Source organism: Mandrillus leucophaeus, unplaced genomic scaffold (assembly GCF_000951045.1).
Source record: "Mandrillus leucophaeus isolate KB7577 unplaced genomic scaffold, Mleu.le_1.0 Scaffold364, whole genome shotgun sequence".
Lineage (NCBI taxonomy): Eukaryota > Metazoa > Chordata > Mammalia > Primates > Cercopithecidae > Mandrillus > Mandrillus leucophaeus.
In genome coordinates this window covers 2179072-2200956 of record NW_012103854.1, presented here as the reverse complement: position 1 = coordinate 2200956, position 21885 = coordinate 2179072, and the positions used below count along the sequence as shown (strand labels likewise).

Below are 21885 nucleotides of genomic sequence, written 5' to 3'. Positions count from 1 at the left end.
CTACACTCCAGCCTGGGCAACAGAGCAAGACTCTGTCTCCAAAAAAATAAATAAATAAAATAAAATGAAAAAAAAAATACCAGGGTTTCACCATGTTGGCCAGGCTGGTCTCAAACTCCTGACCTCAAGTGATCCACCTGCCTCAGCCTCCCAAAATGCTGGGATTCCAAGCATGAGCCACCACGCCTGGCTGAAAATTATGCTATCTTTTGATCAACAGCTCCCATTCCCCAAATGTGATACTCTTCTACAGGGTACCCTTCCAATGATAATGAATTGTATTCTCCAACAGTTAAAATTTTCTAGACCCTCCCACCCTAATTACACACTGAAAAAATACTATTGGATATGCTCTCTCCCACCCAAGGTTCTGCTGTTTACCCCATTTCCAAGAGTATCTGCACCATTTTAGATCAGAGGCCCCAGAAAGACAGGGACATTCCTATTTAAACATCTGTCACGCATAGACATATTAGGTACCAAATAAGTGCTTTTGATAATGACACAAAGTGACAGCTTTGGGAAAGCCATAGTGCCCTACCATCACCAATTACATTCAGCCATTCAAAACTGGATTGAAACCCAGACCTCCCAAGAAGAGTCCCCATAGCCTAGTCTGAGATGGAATGCATGGCATTCTTCAACCTCTCTTCCTTAAGTATCTGTCCAGATTATGCCCTTTCATGTGTTTTTGAAGTAAAAAAGAAAATCATATCCTCTCCTAAAACTTTTCCTGACTCAGGCATTTAATATTATTAATGAAGACTGAATGGCTGGAGTTTAATTATTTTAATGCTTCCAGCTCAAACTATAGAAGTCTAGGAACCAAATGTTTGGCTCATCGTAGCTAAAAGCCTGCCTATACTTTTCATGTGCATGACTATAAAATGAAAAACAAGGAAAGTGGCTTGTAATTGTATAGCAACCAAACACATGGCTTTCCCCTTTCCTTTGGGATGAAAATGCCTTCCTGTAGAAACTAAGGTTATGCCCCTACTTCTGAAGCCCAAGGAGGGACACTTTGATGTGAAAGAGGATCCTGGCCAAGTAACGGATGCAGAAACCAGTGTGGGAATAGGAGGAGCCTCCAGAAACAGGAAAAGGCATTGTCCCAGGGAGGGGTTATTTCATCCCACTCTGTCGTCATTCGGGCTGTCTGGTTTATTTCCTCCCCCAGGTTGGTGTGAGTTGGAAGGACAGTCCTTTGTTAATGAGGTCAAGAACAAGACTGACCATTTTGTGAGGTGGTTAGGGCTGAACTTTCAGATTTCAGATTTTGTAAGAAGTGACCGAGAAAAAAAATTAATCTGGGCTTCATCTAAGCAACACCAAGGCAACTGGTTAGGAAGTGAGAAGTCCAATCAAATAACATCAAACACCTTGGTTTTTCTAAGGAAATATTTCCACTGGCCAACAGCTTAGGCTTTATGCAGACATAAGACTGAAATCCTGCCTGCAGCCAGGTTCCCTCAATCAAACTCGCTAAAATAAAAAAGATTTTATTTTAAGAGTTTCATATTACAAATGAATAGCTGCTGGTCGAAGCACTGATAAACACAAAGCAATGTATAGAGCTGGGAAAATCCCTGGGCTTGTTTTCTGGGACAGCATCAGCAATGCCCCCATGTGGGTTCCATCTTTCTTGGGGACTTTCTCAGCACACAGTGTGTGTGTCCTGCAGCTCCTTGTGGGAATACTGATGCACGGGTCCTGGCAGAATCTTCAGCCAAACCTCTGTCAACTGGGAGCAGCAGTATGGGAAAGAGTGGCCAAGGCTGGTTCCATCTGGCACAGGCCCGAGGCCTCTGGCCACATTATTTTCATTGTACTTAGCACTGAATGCTTCATAGTGCTTGAGAAGGTTTTGTCTATATTAGTTTTCACAACAGTCCATATTGTAGGATATCTTTAATATTAGATTTCCCATTTAGAGTTCAAGAAGCTGCTGATCAGAAGGCTTAAGGGACTTGTCCATCATCACCTGGAAAGTGAGTATTTGACCCAGGATTAGATTGCATAAATATGCCTGGGTCTCTAATAGCTGCATAGTCCACATAGAGCATTGCCATTTTCTCTCAGAACCTAAGGGAATACTTTTCTCATCTCGTAGGAACCCCTCTCTTCCCAGGGCCCAGGGTAGCCCCTGCCAGTCTTACCTCAGGACATGAACTTGGTCTGAACTGCTGGAGTGCAAAGCACTCTTTTTTTTTTCTTTTTTTCTTTTTTTTTTTTCGAGACGGAGTCTCGCTCTGTCTCCCAGGCTGGAGTGCAGTGGCGAGATCTCGGCTCACTGCAAGCTCCACCTCCCGGGTTCACGCCATTCTCCTGCCTCAGCCTCCCAAGTACCGAGTAGCTGGGACTACAGGGGCCCGTGGAGGCACTCTCTTCTTTACTGAGGTTGGGCTCAGCTCGGCTCTTCATTCTATGTCACACAAAAAGACCCATGAGGGTTTGAGATGAGCTTGTTTTTTATTTTATTTATTTATTTATTTTTTCTAATCTGCAATACTAGTACATAAAAACAAAACCTTAGGGAGCATAAACTGAATAAGCCAAAGCTAACCTTATAAAGCAATTCAATCTGATATGGCAAAATATGAGTCATCTTCCATGTACAAGACCCAAGGATGAATGAAAACAGTCCTGACACTCCAGGAGTTCACAGCCTTCTGAGGTAGACAAATGCACACACTCGTTTGCACTACAGGGTTCACTGCATAATTGTTATGCAAGAACTAGAAACTACATGTTAAGTGGGCCCAGAAGAGGAAGGAGACACAGATTCTGACCAGGGATGTTTGGAAGCTGTCTCTGAGGAGATGGGAGGGGCCCTTGACAAGTCAGACTTGCAAAAGCAGAAACAGAGGTCCCGAGTAGTGTGATTCGCCCAAGCTCAGAATGCATTTCTTCATCCATTATACCAAATAGCTTCAGAATCATTATCTGAATGTTACGAGGGAGATATGGTGTATTGTAAAATTGAGATGATTTTTATTCTCAGCTCTATTTTGCTAAAAAAAATATTCCAGGAATAAGGCAATGGCAGAAGTGACCCATTTTTCTCATTTTGCATAAATTTGTATTTAAATTCTCACTATTGGGGACTTTCATAATAATAAGATTTATCCAGAGCCTTGCATTAGTGTTAAAGAAAGACGTTCATTCAGAGGAAAATTTTCAAAAAGATCAACATGCATTGAAATCCATTTATGTTTTCTATGTTTCTAATTGGCGTTTCTTAAAATATTTGCTAATTGCTAAATTATTTTAGCCAAGATTAAATCCCCTGGTTTTTCTACTTATTTGAGTTAGTACCAAGTGAATAGATAAGGCGAAATCTATTTCCTCCATGGAAGTAGATTAAGAGGTTATAAACATAGAATTAGACCTAACTACAGTATTAAGCCGGAGAAACTGGTCATAATGTATCCCAATGAGTTTTTTCCATGTTCAAAAATAGCATACTTGTCAAAGCACCGGAGCATTACACTGAGAGATGCTTCATAAATACTTTCTATTAATATCTCCCCTTTAAAAGTAGGTTTCCGAGAAATGTCTAATACAAAAACTTTGTTCTGCTTAGACAGATGTTCTCAAGTGTTCTTTGTTTTAAGGTATCTACTTGTGTGGAAATTTCTGCTTAAAACCAGTACTTTGAAGATGGATGTGGTGGGTCATACCTGTAATCCCAGCACTTTGGGAGGCTGAGGCGGGCAGATCACTTGAGGTCAGGAGTTCGAGACCAGTCTGGCCGACATGGTGAAAACCCCATGCTACTAAAATACAAAAAAATGAGCTGGACGTGGTGGTGTGCACCTGTGGTCCCAGCTACTTGAGAGGCTGAGGCAGGAAAATCCCTTGAACCCAGAGGGCAGAGGTTGCAGTGAGCCAAGATTACACCACTGTACTCCAGCTTGGGCAACAGAGTGAGACTCAAAAAAAAAAAAAAAAAAAAATCCAAAAAACAAAAACACCAGTACTTTGAGATAAGATATTGGGTACATGTGAATCTGACAGAGAGACTGTATATTTAATTTTGTCCAAAAATCTTAAGTCATCTGATTATACATAGTATTGTATACAGTGTTTTTCCGCTGAGAGCTGTACAACCCTAAGGTTGATGAATTCAGGCCGAGCTCCGTGGCTCATGCCTATAATCCCACCACTTTGGGAGGCCGAGGTGGGAGGATCACTTGAGCCCAGGAGTTCAAGACCAGCCTGGGCAAGACAGGAGGACTCTGTCTCAAAAAAAAAATAAATAAAGTTAATGAATTCAGTCATTTGATTAATCATTATTGAATACATATGATGCACCAGGTATTGTACTACATGCTAGTGCTTCTTTAAAGAAGCCTACAGTTTATAGAGTAGACAAACAAACACTAAACATACAAACAACACTCATTGAATGTGATGAAAACTCTATTTTCTTGAATAGAAATGGCACAGGTTATAAAATGCACCATTTAAAAAAAGTCACTTAGAAAAACTGTGGCCAATTAAACTATGACACAGTTTTGATGATAAGATTCATCCCAACTTCAGCAATGTTAAAATATGAAAAAAAGTATATATCAGAATCAGCGAAATGCAGTACTCTCAGGGAAAAACAGGACTGTGTTAGACTATCACAGGGAGATCTTTTTTTTTTTTGAAACGGAGTCTTGCTCTGTCGCCCAGGCTGGAGTGCAGTGGCGGGATCTCAGCTCACTGCAAGCTCCGCCTCCCGGGTTCACGCCATTCTCCGGCCTCAGCCTCCCGAGTAGCTGGGACTACAGGCGCCCGCCACCTCGCCCGGCTAGTTTTTTGTATTTCTTAATAGAGACGGGGTTTCACCGTGTTAGCCAGGATGGTCTCGATCTCCTGACCTCGTGATCCAGCCGTCTCGGCCTCCCAAACTGCTGGGATTACAGGCTTGAGCCACCGCGCCCGGCCAGGGAGATCTTTAAATAGGGATGGCCTCCACTCTGAGATACATTTTAGCTCGTACCTTAAGAATAAGAAGTTGGTCCTACTTCAGCCCAAGAGGAACGTTACAGGCAGCAGGAAGAGCCTCAGGTCACAGAGGCATGTTTGAGGTGACTAAATTATATTTCACAGGTTTGGTACCAGTTGTCTTGGGGCTTCTTCCAAACCACCACTGTTTTATTATAGAATTCTAAACCATTGAGGCATCTCCCTTTCCACATGGTCCTCTGCAGCTGTTGTAGCTTTCCTGCTGTTGTTGTGTGTTCTGCTTTCAGGCTGCTCATCGGCCCATCTCCTCTCATGACTGCTGCTCTGGGGACCACCTCTCTGCTCTCCACTGCTACCACTCTAGCCTGTGGCCTGCTCCTGGTTAAAGAAGCCATCAATCAAAATGAATACCACTCTGGAAATCTTGGGTGGCCTGACCTGATATTTTCGCATAGTGGCCACAGATATTTTAGGCCCCCAAGAGGTAGTCTTACTCTTTCAATTTTACTGGCTCCACTGTTTGAGGAACTTGGAACAATTTCCCCAGGGACTGGTCTGGAGGTACTGTTGAATAACACCACATTGTTTTTCTTCCTCCCCACTAAGGGCCTGTTGATGTCTCAAGACCAGGCATAAACCTTTTGGTGTTTAACTCACTCAGAGTAAGAGCCCTGCTTTCCCTCAGCACTCTTGCCCTTCGAGGGTGGGGTCACATGTTTTCTTCCTTTATTACTGGGGACATTTGATCCTGGTTTTCGTTATTTGTCATTCCCAGGGGAATTTAGTACCCTGTGTCTTGGTAAATTGTAAGACCACTGTGGATTTTGGAGTTGAGACTCATTTCCCTATCCCTCCCTTCAAGAGAACAAAGAAAGAGAGAGAACACCCAAACCCTTCATCGTTGCTCACTCACCTGTCCAGAGCCTATGGAACAGTCATTGGGGCAGCTGTCACGAGCTGTCCACACAGCTTTTCTGAGATATTGACAGTCTCATGAGGAAGTGCTTATAACTGCCTGCAATGGTTTGAATGTGTCCTCCAAAGTTTATGTGTTGGAAACTTAATACTCAATACAACAATGTTGTCAGGTGGGGCCTTTAAGAGGTGATTAGATCACAAGGGCTCTGTCCTCATGAATGGATTAAGGTTATTGAGAGAGTGGGACTGTTATGCAAGCAAGTTTAGCCTCCTTCCTGTGCACTCTGTCTTTTTCTCTCTGAAAAAGAATGGAAGTTATTAGGTGCTTTTTTTTTTCAAAAAGAACCCTGGCTCCTTATACAATCTCTACCAATTTCTTCACATCCTGTTCTAACTCCTCACATTCCATTCCTCCTTCATCTTACGTAACCTTACTATAGTTTTCATTTTCACCAAGATTTATAGTGGCTAGTCAAAATGATTTCATAAAGGATGTTAGCCATCGTGACCAGTTGGCATGTGCTTAACCACTCTTCCACTCTTAAAACACCCTTAGCTTCCCTGACACCATGTTCTTTACATTTTTTCCCATACCATTGGGTTTTATTTCACTCCTTTTGGGTTTTCTTTCTTTGCTCAACTCCTAAGTTTTTGAGTATTCTATAGGCTTGATTTTGGTTTCTCTGTTTGTTTTCTGTCTTTATGCTCATTCTAGGCACTCTCATAACCACCAAAATTATGACAATTTCCAAATTTATTTCACTAACCCCACTAAGACCCAAACTTACATATCTAACCTCCTCCTTGATATGAAATGTGATAGCTAATAATCATTTGAAACCAGAATTCCTGATTCCCCTCTCAAATGTGTTCTTGTCTTTATCATTTCAGTAAATGACAGCTACTTAGTTGTTCAAGCTAAAAACCTAGAAGTCCTTATTGATTCCTTCCTTTCTGTCACCCCTGTGTCCATCCATCAGCAAATCTAGTCAACTCACCCTCCAAAATGGATCTCAAATCTGATTATCTCTTTTATTCTCTACGTTTACTCTCTTAGTCCAAATAACTGGCTGCAGTAACTATCTAACTGGCCTCCATGCTTCTATGTTTGCTCCCCCTTACAACCCATCCTCTACATAGCATACAGGGTGATTTTTTCAGAAAAATGTCACTCAGGGCATGTCTATTCTCTGTCATTTAAATTAAACAAAATTCAGCTTCTTCGCTTTGTGTAATTTGGTCTCATCACACAAGCTTTATCCATTTGAGATTTTGTTTATTTGTTACCAGGTCCAAAGATAGATCCTTTTATTCTTTAAATGCAGATATACCTTTTCAAATAGATCCTTTCACTTTCGACTAAACCCCAGTTTTGCTGGCAAAAGAACACTGCTTTTCCTTTTTAGGAACTGGTTGTGGGCAAGTTTAAGGGACTGATAGGATGACCAGATGTGTAGTGGAGAACCCCAGTGTCATTGCACAAATGCCAACCTTCCCCATGTTCATGGCTGAGCCTAGTTAAAACTGTAGGGGAATTAAAGTTTTCTTCAGCGCACCAGCCATTTTTTTGAGGGGGTAATTATTGGTGGGAATGCCGTATCACTATCACCTGCCTCTCCTGCACTTATTTGCAAAGTTTATAGTGCTTTCTTCTAGGCCTCCATAAAAATTTGTTCTCATAATTTCTATGTGTGAAATGTAAACCCAAAAGTATCTGAGACAGGTCTCAATCAATTTAGAAAGTTTATTTTGCCAAGGCTAAGGACACACCCAAGACACAGCCTCAGGAGGTCCTGACAACATGTGCCCAAGGTGGCAGTGTACAGCTTGCTTTTATACATTTTAGGGAGACATAATAACACATCAACCAATACATGTAAGATTTACAGCAGTTCAATCTAGAAAGGCAGGACAACTCGAAGACGGGACCTCCAGGTCATAGGTAGATTTAAAAATTTTCTGATTGGCAATTGGTTGAAAGAGATATTATCAGTAGAAAACAATGTCTGGGTTGTGATAAGCAGTGGTGGAGTCCAAGGTTTTATCATGCAGATGAAGCCTCCAGGTAGCAAGTTTCAAAGAGAATAGATTGCAAATGTTTCTTATCAGATTCAGAGTTTGTGTTGATGTTAAATGCTGGTCAGTTTTTCCTGAATTCCAAAAGGGAGGAGGGTATAATGAGGCATGTCCAATCTGCCATTCCCGTCATGGCCTGAACCAGTCTTTCAGGTTACCTTAGGAGTGCCCTGGCCAAGAGGAGGGTGTCCATTCAGATGGTTGGGGGGTCATAGAATTTTATTTTTGGTTTACAGAAATCATCTGTAAAAATGTATTAAAAACAACAAAACAAACATTTTGCATTTGTTTTTAAAAGATAGCCATGGCTTGTGGCTCATACTTGTAATCCCAACACTTAGGGAGGCCAAGGTGGGAGGAACACTTGAGGACAGGAGTTCAAGACCAGCCTGGGCAAAATACCGAGATCTCATCTCCAAAAATAACAACAACAACAACAAAAATTAGCCAGGTATGGCAGCATGCACCTGTAGTCCCACCTCCTCAGGAGGCTGAGGTGGGAAGATCTCTTGAGCCTAGGAGTTTAAGGTTATAGTGAGCTATGATGGCACCACTGCACTCCAGCCTGGATGACAGACAAGAAAGAAAGAACAAAAGAAAGGATGAACAAAAGAAAGAAGGGGGAAGGAAGGAAGGAAGGAAAAAAGGAAGGAAGGAAGGAGCTCATTTGACAAAGACTCCCTTATTGAGCAAATGTAGTCAGGCTCCTCTGAGCCCTTCTTTTGACTAGACTTTATCTTTGGCCCAATCTTTGGCTTTCCCAGTCTAGTTTTAGCATTGGATACTGCTTAACCAGTTTATAGAGAACCCCACCACCTTTGATATCTAACCAAGCTCTCCTCCATACCCTTGATGTCTAATCAAGTTCCTCTCCCACAATGCCCTTGATACTTAACCAAGTCCCTCTTCAGTATGTTTCTATCCAGTGACTCCCTCATCATGCCCCTTGGATATATTCCCACTTATCCCTGTTGTATTTATTTATTGGTTGATTTTTGAGGTAGGGTCTCACTCTTGTCACATAGATTGGTATCCCTGTTGTATTTAGAATTGAATTCAACCTCTCTTCTTTATTGCAATAGTCTTGAGTAAAGTCTTCCTTGCCATTTTTAACAAGTGTCTAGTGCAAAATTTCTCTTCAATGTATTGATTCTAAGCACCTCTTTTTAACTTTTAAATTATCATTAATACTCCCCCAATTCCCCACAGTATAGATCTTCTCTTCTCACTAAGTTCTGACACATTAATTATTTAAGCAAGTTTATTATTATTTTTAAAATCATAGACATCTATCTATTCCTTGATCTCTGTTCTTTAGAGCTGCTTCACAGTTGTAATCCTGAAATCTCTTTCGCATTGCATTTGGGGATTCTTTTTGCCTTTTTCTTATGTAGGATTCCCCTATTTAATTCCCCTGTCATCTTCTTTTTAATTTTTTAAACAAATTTTTGAGGTACACGTGAAATTTTGTTACATGTCTGTAACGCACAGTGATTAAGTCGGGGTATTTAGGTTGTCTATCACCTGAGTACAACACATTTTTTGTTAACTATAGTCACCCTACTCTGCTATCAAACATTGCTTTTATCTCTTCTATCTAACTGCATGTTTGTACCCTTTAACCTATTTCTTTTCATTCTTTCTCCTTTCCCCAATCGCCTTTCCCAATCTCCATTATCTCTTTCCACTCTACCTCCAGGTAATCAAGTTTTTTAGCTTCCACATGTAAGTAAGTACCTACAATATTTATTTTTTTATGCCTGGCTTATTTCACTTAATATGATGACCTTTCATGTTGCTGCAAATGATATGATTTCATTCTTTTTTATGGCCAAATGGTATTTCATTGTGTATATTTACCACATTTTCTTTACCCATTCATCCATTGATGGGTATTTAGGTTTGTTTCATATATTTGCTATTGTGAATAGTGCTGCAATAAAAATGCAAATGCTTTGTATCCCTCTATCCCTTTGATCTATTGGTTTCGTTTGGATAGGTACTTGGTAGTGGGGCTGCTGGATTGAATTCTGTTTTTAGTTTTTTGAGAAATCTCCATACTGTTTTTCTTAGTGGCTGCACCAGTTTACATTCCCAAGAACAAAGTAACAAGTTCCCTTTTCTCCACATCCTCATCAACATCCATTATTTTTTTGTCTTTTTATAATAGCCATTCTGACTGGGGTGAGATGATGTCTCATTGTGGTTTTGATTTGCATTTCTCTAATGGATTAGTGATGTTGAGCATTTGAGCATTTCTTCATATACCTGTTGGTCATTTGTATGTTATCTTTTGAGAAATATCTATTCGTGTGCTTTCCCCCACTTTTTTTTTGAGACTGAGTCTCACTCTGTCACCATGCTGGAGTGCAGTGGCATGATCTCAGATCACTGCAATCTCTGCCACTCTGGTTCAAGCGATTATCCTGCCTCAGCCTCCCGAGTAGCTGGGACTACAGGTGCGCACCACCACGCCCAGCTAGTTTTTGTATTTTTAGTAGAGATGGGATTTCACTGTGTTGGCCAGGGTGGTCTTGATCTCTTGACCTCATGATCTGCCTACCTTGGCCTCCCAAGGTGCTGCGATTACAGGTGTAAGCCACTGCACCCAGCCTCCCCCACTTTTTAATGGAATTATTTGTTGCCTTTTTTTCCTGTTGAGTTGTTTGAGTTCCTTGTGTATTCTGCATGTTAGTCCCCTGTTGGATGAAGTTTGCAAATGTTTTCTTCAATGCAACAGGGTGTCTCTTCACTTTGTTAATTATTTCTCTTTTGTGCAGAAGCTTTTTTTTTGCTTAATTAAGTCCCATTTGTCTACTTTTATTTCTGTTATCTATGCTTTTGAAGTCTTAGTCATACATTCTTTGCCTAGACCAATGCCCAAGAGAGTTTTCCCTAGGTTTTCTTCTAGTATTTTTATAGTTTTAGAGCTTGTGTTTAAGTCTTTAATCAACTTCAAGTTGATTTTTGTATATGATGAGAAATAGGGGTCCAGTTTCATTCTTCTGAATGTGGCTATCCTATTTTTCCAGCACCATTTATTTAAGAGATTGTCCTTTCTCCGATATGACAATCTTGGTGTCTTTATCAAACAGCAGTTGACTGTAAATATGTGACCTAATTTTTGGGTTCTCTGTTCTGTTCCATTGGTCTATATGCCTATTTTTATATCAGTATGATGCTGTTTAGGGTATTATAGCCTTGTGGTATATTTTGAAGTCAGACAATATGATGCTTCCAACTTTGTTCATTTTGCTCAGGATTGCTTTGGCTCTTGGGTTCTTTTTTGATTCCACATGCATTTTAGGGTTATTTTTTCTAGTTCTGTGAAAAATAATTGACGTTTTCATTAAAATTGCATTGAATCTGTGGATTGCTTTGGTCCATATGGCCATTTTAACAATTTTAATTCTGATCCATGAGCTTGAGATGTTTTTCCATTTGTTTGTATTCTCTTCAATTTCTTTCATCAGTGTTTTGTAGTTTTCCTTGTAGAGGTCTCTCACCTCTTTGGTTAAGTATATTCCTAGGTTTTTGTTTCTTTGTATGTTTTTTATAGCTATTGTAAATGGGAATGCCTTCTTGATTTCTTTCTTGGCTAGATCGTTATTGATTTATAGAAATACCACTGATTTTCGGGCATTGATTTTGCATCCTGCAGCTTTACTGAATTCATTAATCAAATCTAAGATGTGTGTGTGTGTGTAGTCTAGGTTTTTCTAGGTATATCATATTAATAGCAAAGAAGGACAATTTAACTTCCCATTTTCCATTTTGGATGCTGTTTATTTTTTTCACTTGTCTGATTGCTCTGGCTAGGACTTCTGGCACTGTGTTGAATAGGAGTGGTGAAAGTGAGCATACTTGTCTTGTTCTAGTTCTTAGAGGAAAGGCCTTCAACTTTTCCACATTCAGTATGATGTTAGTCGTGGGTTTGTTGCATATGGCCTTTCTTATTTTGTGGTATGTTCCTTCTATACATAGTTTCTTGAGAGGTTTTTTTTTTAATCATGCAGTCATGTTGAATTGTATCAAATGATTTTTCTGAGCTATTGAGATGATTATGTGGTTTTTGTCCTTCATTCTTTTGACATAATATATCATGTTTACTGACTTGCATATGTTGAACCTTTCTTGTATCCCTGGTATAAATCTCACTTGATCATGGTATATTATCTTTCATTTTTTATTTGTTTGTTTGTTTGAGACAGGATCTCCTTATGTTGCACAGGCTGGAGTGCAGTGGTGTGATCTTAGTTTATTGCAGCCTCAACCTCCTGGGCTCCAGCAATCCTCCCACATCAGCCTCCTGAATAGCTGGGACTACGGGTGGATGCCAGCACACCTGACTAATTTTCGTATTTTTTGTAGAGATGAGGTCTCACTATATTGCCCTGATTGGTCTTGAACTCCTGGGCTCAAGTAATCCTACCACCTCACCTTGGCCTCTGAAAGTGCTGGGGTTACAAATGTGATAATCCCATAGCAAATCCAACAGCACATTAAAAAGATAATACACTCTGCCAGGCCCAGGGATATTATCTTTTTGATGTGCCATTGGATTTGGTTTGCTAGTATTTTGTTGAGGATTTTTGTGTCTATGTTCATCAGAGATACTGGCCTGTAGTTTTCTTTTTTGTCGTCTCCTTGTGGTTTTGATATTAGGGTGATGCTGACCTCGTAGATGAGTTAGGAAGAATTCCCTCCTCTCTGATTTTTTGAAATAACTTCAAGAAGATTCATATTAGTGCTTTGTACATTTGGTAGAATTCAGCCGTGAATCTATCTGGTCCTGGGCTTTTTGTTGTTGTTGCCTTACTCATTCAATCTTACCACCTGTTATTGATTTGTTGAGGTGTTCTATTTCTTCATGATTCAATCTGGGTAGGTTGCATGTTTTCAGGAATTTATCTATATCTTTAGGTTTTCCAGTTTGTCAATTTATAATTATTCATCATAGTCTCTGATGATCTTTTGTATTTCTGTGATGTCAGTTGTAATGTTTCCCTTTTCATTTCTGATTTTGTTTATTTGGATCTTCTTTCTTCTTGGTTAGTCTAGCTAGTGGTTTATCAATATTGTTTATCTTTTTGAAGAACCAACATTTCATTTTGTTGATCTTTAGTATTTTTTTAAGTCTCTATTTCATTTAGTTCTGTTCCAATCTTTATTATTTCTTTTCTTCTGTTAATTTTTGATTTAATTTGTTCTTGCTTTTCTAATTCCTCAAGGTGCATTATTAGAATTCTCATTTGTAATTTTTCTGCTTTTTTGGTGTAAGCATTTATTCCTATAAACTTCCCTGTTAGCACTGCTTTTGCTGTATTCCACAGGTTTTGGTATATTTTATTTTCATTTTTTTCAAGAAATTTTTTGATTTCTGTTTTAATTTCCTCATTGGCTCCATGGTCATTCAAAAACATGTTGTTTAATGTCCTTGTATTTGTCTAGTTTTGCGAGTGTCTCTTAGTATTGATTTTTAACTTTATTCTATTGTGATCTGAGAAAATACTTGATATGAATTTGATTTTTAAAAATTTTCTGATACTTGTTTTGTGGCCTAACATATAGTCTGTCTTGGAGAGTGTTCCATGTGCTAATGAGCAGAATGTGTATTTGGCAGTTGTTGGATAGAATGTTCTGTAAATGACTAAATAAAACCTACTTTAAATTCGATTTTTTTGGTGTCAATTTTCTGTCTAGATGAGCTGTGTAATGCTGAGAGTGGGGTGTTGGGAAATCCCCCACTATTACTGTACTACAGTCTATTTCTCTCTTTAGATATAGGAATATTTGCTTTATGAATCTGGATGTTCCAGCCTTGGGTGCATATATGTTTAGAATTGTTATATTCTCTTGCTGTATTGACTTTTCATTAATATATAATTATCATCTTTGTCCTTTCTTTTCTTTAACTCTTCTTGATTTAAAGTCTGTTTTATCGGATATAGCTACGCCTACTCACTTTTGGTTTCCATTTGCATGGAATGTCTTTTTTCATCCCTTTGCTTTCAGTCTGTATGTCTTTACTAGTAAGATGAATTCCTCAAAAGCAGCATATAGCTGAATCATTTAAAAAATATCAGTTCAACCATTCTGTATCTTTAAATTGGATAATTTGATCCATTTACATTCAAGGTTACTATTGATATGTGAGGCTTTGTTCCTGTCATATTACTAATTGTTTTCTGGTTTTCAACGTATTCTTTGTTAATTTTTTTCCTGTTATTGTCTGTCATTGTAGTTTGGTGGGTTTCTGTCATGGTACCATCTGAGTCCTTTCCTCCATTGTGTGATTGTTTTACCAATGAGTTTTACAGTTTGATGTGTATTCATGATGGCAAATGACATTCTTTTGCTTCCAGGTTTAGGATGACCTTGGGCATTTTTGTAGAGTTGGTGTAGTGGTAATGAATTCCCTCACCATTTGCTTGTCTAAGAAAGACTATTTCTTCTTCATTTATGAAGGGTAGTTTTGCTGGATCTAATATTCTTGGCTAGCAGGTTTTTTTTTTTTTTTTTTTAGCACTTTGAATATATCATCCCATTCTCTTCTGGCCTTTAAGGTTTCTGGTGAGAAATCCACTGTTGCTCTGATGGAGTTTCCTTTAAAGGTAATAGACACATTTGCTGTTTTTAGGATTTGCTCTTTATCCTTAACATTAGACAGTCTGACTATAATGTGCTGTGGAAAAGAATTTTTTGTATTGTGTCATCCCAGGATTGCTGAATTTCCTGTATCTGAATGTCTAAACCTCTTGCTAGACTTGGGGAGTTGTCATCTATTATTTTGTTAAATAGATTTTCTAATTCTTTCATTTTTTTATTTGCCCTTGGGGATATCAACAATTTGTAGATTTGGTCTGTTTACACGTCCCAAACATCACAAAGGCTTTACTCCTTATTTTTGTTTTCTTTATTTTTATCTGACTGAATTATTTCAAAAGACCCATCTTCAGTTTCTGATATTCTTTCTTCTGCTCGATCTAGTCAATTGATGAAGTTTTTAAATGTATTTTGTATTTCATTCAATTAATTATTTACTTCCAGAATTTCTGTTTGGTTATTTTTAAAATGTCTATGTCTTTAGTAAATTTCTGATTCATATTCTGAACTGTTTATCTGACTTCTCCAAGAATTCTCTTGTATCTCACTGAACTTCTTTAAAATCAGTATTTTGAATTCTTTATCTGGAATTTTATAAATTTATTTATCTTTGAGATGTGATTCTGTTGCCCAGGCTGGGGTGCAGTGGTGTGATCTTGGCTCACTGCACCTCTACCTCAGGGGTTCAAGCTATTCTCCTGCGTAGCTGGGACTACAGGCATGCGCCACCATGCCTGGCTAATTTTTGTATTTTTAGTAGAGACGGGCTTTTGCCATGTTGGCCAGGCTGGTCTCGAACTTCTGGCCTCATGTGATCCACTCGCCTTGGCCTACCAAAGTGTTGGGATTACAGGCATGAGCCCTGAGCCCAGCCTATACATTTCTTTTTGATTGAGATATGTTGCAGGAGAATAATTTTCCTCCTTATGAGGTTTCATTTTTCCTTGCTTTTTTATGTTGATATTTGTGTATCTGGTGTAACTGTTGCTTCTTCCAATTTTTTGAAATTGCTTTCTTAGGGAAGGACTTTCTCCTGAAGGTGTATATAATGTTGTTGGTTGGGTAGGGCATTTTGGCTTTTCTTTTTGGAACATGCAGTATTGTAATTTCTGTATGACTTCTTTGGCTATAAACAGTATCAATGGTATCTGTGATTTACTCAGTGGCTTAAGATGTGGTTATTATTTGAGACTGTGGTGAAGTTTTGCTGGGGAGTAGGATGCCATGGACCAGTCACCAGGTCTCAGTGGTGGCAGCAGTGAGCTTAGCATGCCTGTTCTTTGGCTTCAAGGCAGCTTGTGCTGTCACCAGTGTTATTGGGTTCAGGAGGGTAGTTGGGGGAGGAGACTAGGATAGAAGACTTGTACTCATGCCCCCAGTAATACATTCAAGTGCTGACTGTGGGGGTGATCCCCAGGCTACCAGGGTAATACTCAAATGTGGGCAGCAGTTGCTGTACTGTAGGTTTGCCTACAGGGAGGGTGGGGCCTCTTTCAGCTGGAGCAGTATAGGCAGGTAGCTGGAGAGTGCAGTTTACTCATACCTTAGTCCTATAAAAGCCTGCAGGAGCAGAGGTGAGATTTGTCCTCGAAGCACATGAAAGTGCCTGTGCTTCCCCTCTCCCTCCTTCCTTGGCTTGGTGGTACAGGGACAGGGTCATCCCCAGCCCTAAGTCATTATGCAGACCTTTGGAGGATAGATTCTCTGAATGGCACCAGCTATGGGCTAGCCACTGGGGAGGGCAGGGTCCTTCTTAGCTGAAGCAGCATAGGCAGGTAGCTGTGGGTAGATTGCTTATCATGCCTTGGTCCCACTGCAGCCTACACAAGCAGCAATGGGATTTGTCCTAGGGGTGCATGGGAGCACCCAGCCTCCCTTTCTCCTTTGCCTGGTGGTGGCAGTGGCACCATTAGCCCTGGCCCTAGAGCAGGATGCAGACCTTTAGAGGCTAGACTCTCAGAATGGCACCAGCCATGGGCCTGCCACTGGGGAGAGTAGGGCCCCTCTCAGCTGGAGCAGTGCAGAGAGGAAGCTATGAGGAGTGCAGTTTGCCTTGGCCCCGCAGCAGCCCGCAGCAGCGATGGTGGGATTTGTCCTTAAGGTGCATGGAGGTGCCTGGCCTCCCCTCTCCCTCCTTGGTTTGGTGGTGCCAGTGACAGTAGCAGTTCTAGGGCAGTATGTGGTCCTTTTGGGGTTTAGCTCTCAGGATGGCACCAAGCTGCAGCTGCGCAGAGTTCAGATGCCTGTAGGACTCTTTGTGAGTTCATTCTCTGGAGCAATGCCTCTTGTTCAATCTCTAGTCAGATCTCTGTTAGTTTTTAGGCCCACATAGATCAAGGCATCCTCCCATAGCTAATAGTGTAAAAAACTAGTGGGAGAGTTGAACCCTGCGGGGACTAGAGGGGGAGTCTCTCTTTCCTACTTTTCCTAGGAGCTTCTCCCTGCTCTCAGCCAATCCTGGCTGAGGAAGTGGCCTTGCTTCCCTCTTCTTACTTGCTTTCGGTGCTTCCCTTCACATCTCTGTTAAATCCCAGTGTTCTTAGATGAGCTTTTTAAAGTGTATTACTTGTTATTTTGGTTCCCGTCTGTGGAGGAGGTGGGTACTAGCTGCGTCTAGTCAGCCATCTTTTTCTGTTTTCCTCTTTCTTGGCCATTTTAGTAGAGTGCATCTTCTGGGAGCTTCCTGAGAAGGGATATATGATATGGCAAATTATTTGACATTCTTCCCATTGAGAGGGGTATATATTTCCCTTTCCCTTGAATTTGGACTGGCTTATGACTGCTTTGACTAATACAGTATGACAGAAATGGCACCATGTCAATTCTAGTCTCAGCCTTTAAGAGGACTCACAATTTCTGTCTTGTCTTGGAACCATGTAAAAAATCCAATTAATCTGAAGTAGTCCAGCTGTGAGAAAGCCCATACTAAACATGTGAAAAGCTATGTGGAAAGAGAGAAATGCCCAGCAACCCCCAAGCTGTTCAACTCACCCATCTGAGATAATAGACATTGAAAAATAGAGACAATCTGTCTCCTCTGTGCTCCATCCAAATTCTTGGAATCGAAAGATATAGCTGCTTCAAGTCACTAAGTTTTGAGATCTTTTTTATGAAGCCACATAAAGCTGCAACATATAGGAAATAATTTGAGACCTTGAATGTCTTGAAATATCTTCTATTTATCACTTATTTAATAGTTTGTATGGATATAGAATTCTTGATTATTAGAATTTTTCTTCAGAACGTTGAAGGTATTGTTCTGTCATCTTCCAGCTTCAAGTGTTGCTGATAAGACATCTGATACCATTCTGATCCGTATATCTTTGTATGTGATCCAAGCTTTTGTTATGTTTTGTTTTCCTCTATGGAAGTTTTAGGTTTACCTCTTTGACCCCAGTGTTGTGAAATGTCAATCACAATATGTTTTGTTGTAGGTCTTAGATTAAACTTCCTCTATCAATATAGGGGAAAAAACCAAATAAATTGTTTTTACCTACTGTACTCTCAACCCTCAACACAATAGATGTGTTAGTTTTTTCCTGCACTGACTAATTCTCTGACACCAACTGAATGTTCTACAGTTCAATTCAATTCTGACACTAACAGGAATTAGCTAAGATCCCATAGGTTAGGAGTTCAGTCCCACAAGACTGCTTCCCCACTTCAGATATCAGTTGCAAATAGTTCCTCAAGTTACCCACAACTTCTGTCCAATTTGGCTAAAGATCAGAGGTTCCCATAACCTCCTCCTTCAGTTTGATCCTTTGCTAGAATGGCTCACAGAACTCAGGGAAACACTTTACTTACTATTGCTGATTTATTCTAAGAGGATACAACTCAGGAACAACCAGATGGAAGTGATGCATAGGGCAAAATATAGAGGAAGAGGTGCAGAGCTTCCATGCCCTTTCTGGGTTCACCACCCTCTACATGTTCAGCAACGTGGAAGCTCTCCAAACCTTGTCCCTTTGGAGTTTTGTAAAGGCTTCACTATGTTGACATGATTGATTAAATCATTGACCACTGGTGATTAATTCAACTTTCAGCTCCTCTTATCACTTGATTGGTTCCGCTGGCAACTATCCCCTATCTTGAGGTTTTCTAAGAGTCCCCAGCCATTAGTTCCCTCAGTGGAATACAAAAAGGCACATATTACTTCAGAGATTCTGAGGGTTTTCTAAGCTATGTGATAGAAAATGAGGCAGTGATCAAGTATATGTTTCTCATTATAATATCACACTCTAGTTCCTACATCTACATCCTAGTTTTCAAAATTGTGTTGTTCTACCCCTCTATTACTATCATTCTCTTGTAAACTAATTCCTTATTAAGCCATCTAGTATAATATTAATAGGATTAGGGAAACAGTGGTTATAATTGTGTGTGCAGGTGACCTGTATTTCTGTTTTGTATGCTGTATTATTTAGAATTATTTGTTTCACATTGTCTCCCCTATGAAATTGTAAACTCCATGATTAGGGATCATTCTCTTTTTCACTACTGTATCCTCATCTCCTAGCACAGTGCCTGGCATGTAGTTGTTATTTAATAAACATCTCTAAAATAAATGAATAAAGAAATGCCCAAGGCAGGAGGCCGGAAAGATGGCAGGGACAGACACTTCAAAATAAAACATCGTAATATCCCTCATCATTTTGTCTAGACCAGTGGTTCTTAAAGGAGGGTGACTTTACCAGCCAGAAGACATTGGTAATGCCTGAGGACATTTTTGATTACCAAAATTAGAAGGTGGGACAGTTTGCTATTGACATCTAGTGAGCAGTGTCCAGGGATTCTGCTAAACATCCTACAATGCGCAGCACAACTCCCTACAACAAAGAATTATACAGTCTAAATGTCAGTAGTGCTGAGGCTGAGAAACCCTGGTCTAGACCAAGCACTAATATATAGCTAATATTTATAATTTGGTATTTCTTAAATACATGGCCCATTTTCAAAATACCACAAACATGGGTCAAACCTTCTACCTTTATGCCTTTTTTGGTGTATGGGCTCAGTGGAGAAGTGCCAGGTTTGAATATCCTATGGCTCACCCCTTTACAGTAGTTGATTTTACATATTCCCTGCCCCCCGCTTTTTTTGAAAGCTAGGATTAGTGGACAAGGAAAAGAGTAGAAAAGAAATACACAGAGTCCCTACTTAATTCATTAATTTTCTTCCTACCTTCAGTGGTAAGTAGATTTAATGGTGTCTTACATTGTTTCTCAGCTGTTCCCCTATCTTCTCAGAGAAAAGTGCCTACCAGGCTATTCACAATAACCAAACAGGGTAATCATAGCACTCTAAGACTAGAAGGGGCCTCGTTTGAAGATAAAGTCATTATGCCTCATGTAGCTAGCTGAATATAGAACTAGAATAAAAATTTGGGTTTGTACTACAAGGTAGCTGTATTCTGTTGTAGCATGTTCTTTGAATTAAAAGCAATAGCAGCCACAAAACTCCGTTGACTACACAAATCTACCTTCAACAACACAGTGAATAAAATGCTTACCCTATTCTACTTTCATAAAAACTGAAATCACCTGGGGCGACCATTCCATGTTATCCAACCATACCACATGCTACACCACAGACTGTTGATTATGACCTTGCAGACAAAGCATGGATTTGTAGTTATATGTTGTGACATGCAGCATATTTGGGAATCTTGCATAAACTATGTTTTGATGACAGCTATGTTTGCAGAATGAATTCATTCAGGCTAAACTCAGCGGTTAGTCATGGTTGGTTATTTAATGCTTTACCACTCCCCAACTCCACCTCTCTCTTCCAAATTCATCATTTAAGTCCAGACAAAGTTGGCACAACATGGATGTTGTGCCTTCTCCTCTGCAGTTCTTGTTCCCCTAATGACTTGTTATAAATTCAAAGCTAACCATTTTGCTTTTGTTACTCTCTCTCTAGAAGCTGGATAATAATATGGCCTCCTTCGTCATTTTCTTCTCCCAGAGTTTTTTTTTTTTTAGATGAAGTGGAGTGTAGTGGCACGATCTCAGCTCGCTGCAACCTCTGCCTCCCGGGTTCAAATGATTCTCCTGCCTCAGCCTCCTGTGTTGCTGGGATTACAGCCGTGTGCCACCGCACCTGGATAATTTTTTGTATTTTTAGTAGAGACGGGGTTTTGCCGTATTGGTCAGGCTGGTCTTGAACTTCTGACCTTAGGTGATCTGCCTGCCTTGGCCTCCCAAAGTGCTGGAATTACAGACATGAGCCACTGCGCCTGGCCTTCTCCCAGAATTTTTGAAAGCCAGTAACCCAAAGGTTCTTTGACATCTTCAGATAAATGAAAGCCCTGAACCAAATCCATGGAGTCTCTGACTACTTCTTCCTTCACAGCTCTGTATGATGAGCGTTCAGTCATTCCTTTCTTTCTCACCTGGCCTAAAGGTGTCCTCTTCCTCCAGGCTCTGCAGTACTTCTTTAAGCCTGAATATTTAACCACACGTCTGGGCTGGATTTTTAAGAGGTCACTCAACCTTCTCATTGGGCCACAGACTGGAGTGAATAATCCGCCATCATCTGTGACCACGGAATAGCTTTTAAGCTCTTTTCATCGCCAAGAGGGAGCCTCGATACTGGCTGCCTTTCTATCAGTCCCCCACTGAGCACTTCCTCCTTCCTCATTTATGTTCATTTTCTTGTATCATTTATGTACGTTACTTCTCTCCACTAAATGTAGTTCCTTGAGGACAGGACTCTATCCATAGAATTGCCATGACAGCCAGCTCTATGGTTTGGCCCTAATGGGTTTAAATAGTATTTGTGCTAGAGTGATAGGGGAAGTTATATCAGATGTACTCTATGCCCTGGTTCTTATTTCCCTATTTACCTTATTTATCTGGTGATTTCCTATTTATGTAGCTAGACCAGGGGGCATTCATTTCTTCAGGGGTTTTCAATGATGGGATCAGAAAGGAAAAAATGCAAATTCTTGCAAAATAAATTTAACATCAACATCTTTGTCCTAAATATTAAGATGGGAAAAATTTTCAAGGATAAGCAAGTAGGTAGAATCATTTTTTCTCCTTCCTCCCCACTTTCCCTACCAGGTCAAGATCCCAGCAACTAAAGATAGAGAAAGAGTGTGGGAGGATCAAAACAATTTAGGAAATTAGTCTGGCCAGGAGCAGTGGCTCATGCTTGTTATCCCAGCATTTTGGAAGGCCAAAACGAGAGGCTCACTTGAGGCCAGGAGTTCAAGACCAGCCTGGGTAACATAGTGAGACCCTGTTTCGTTAAAAAAAAAATTTTTTTTTAATAAGCCAGGCATGATCATGTGAGCCTGTAGTCTCAGATCTTCAGGAGGCT

The 21885-nt window shown here is 40.1% G+C and overlaps 1 long non-coding RNA gene and 1 pseudogene across 2 annotated transcripts in view; one reads left to right on the top strand and one right to left on the bottom strand.

Moving 5' to 3' along the window:
* LOC105546578 overlaps window positions 1-5857 on the top strand; it is an 80784-nt pseudogene extending 74927 nt beyond the window's left edge. Inside the window, exon 2 of the transcript XR_001007122.1 lies at window positions 5244-5857. The product of XR_001007122.1 is annotated as an uncharacterized LOC105546578 (transcript). The remainder of the gene's footprint in view (window positions 1-5243) is intronic.
* On the bottom strand, window positions 1484-5076 carry LOC105546576. Its single transcript, XR_001007121.1, has 2 exons — window positions 4991-5076; window positions 1484-1981 (listed from the first exon to the last, which is right to left on the bottom strand). It is a non-coding gene; the product is annotated as an uncharacterized LOC105546576 (long non-coding RNA).
* Window positions 5858-21885: the final 16028 nt, after the last annotated feature.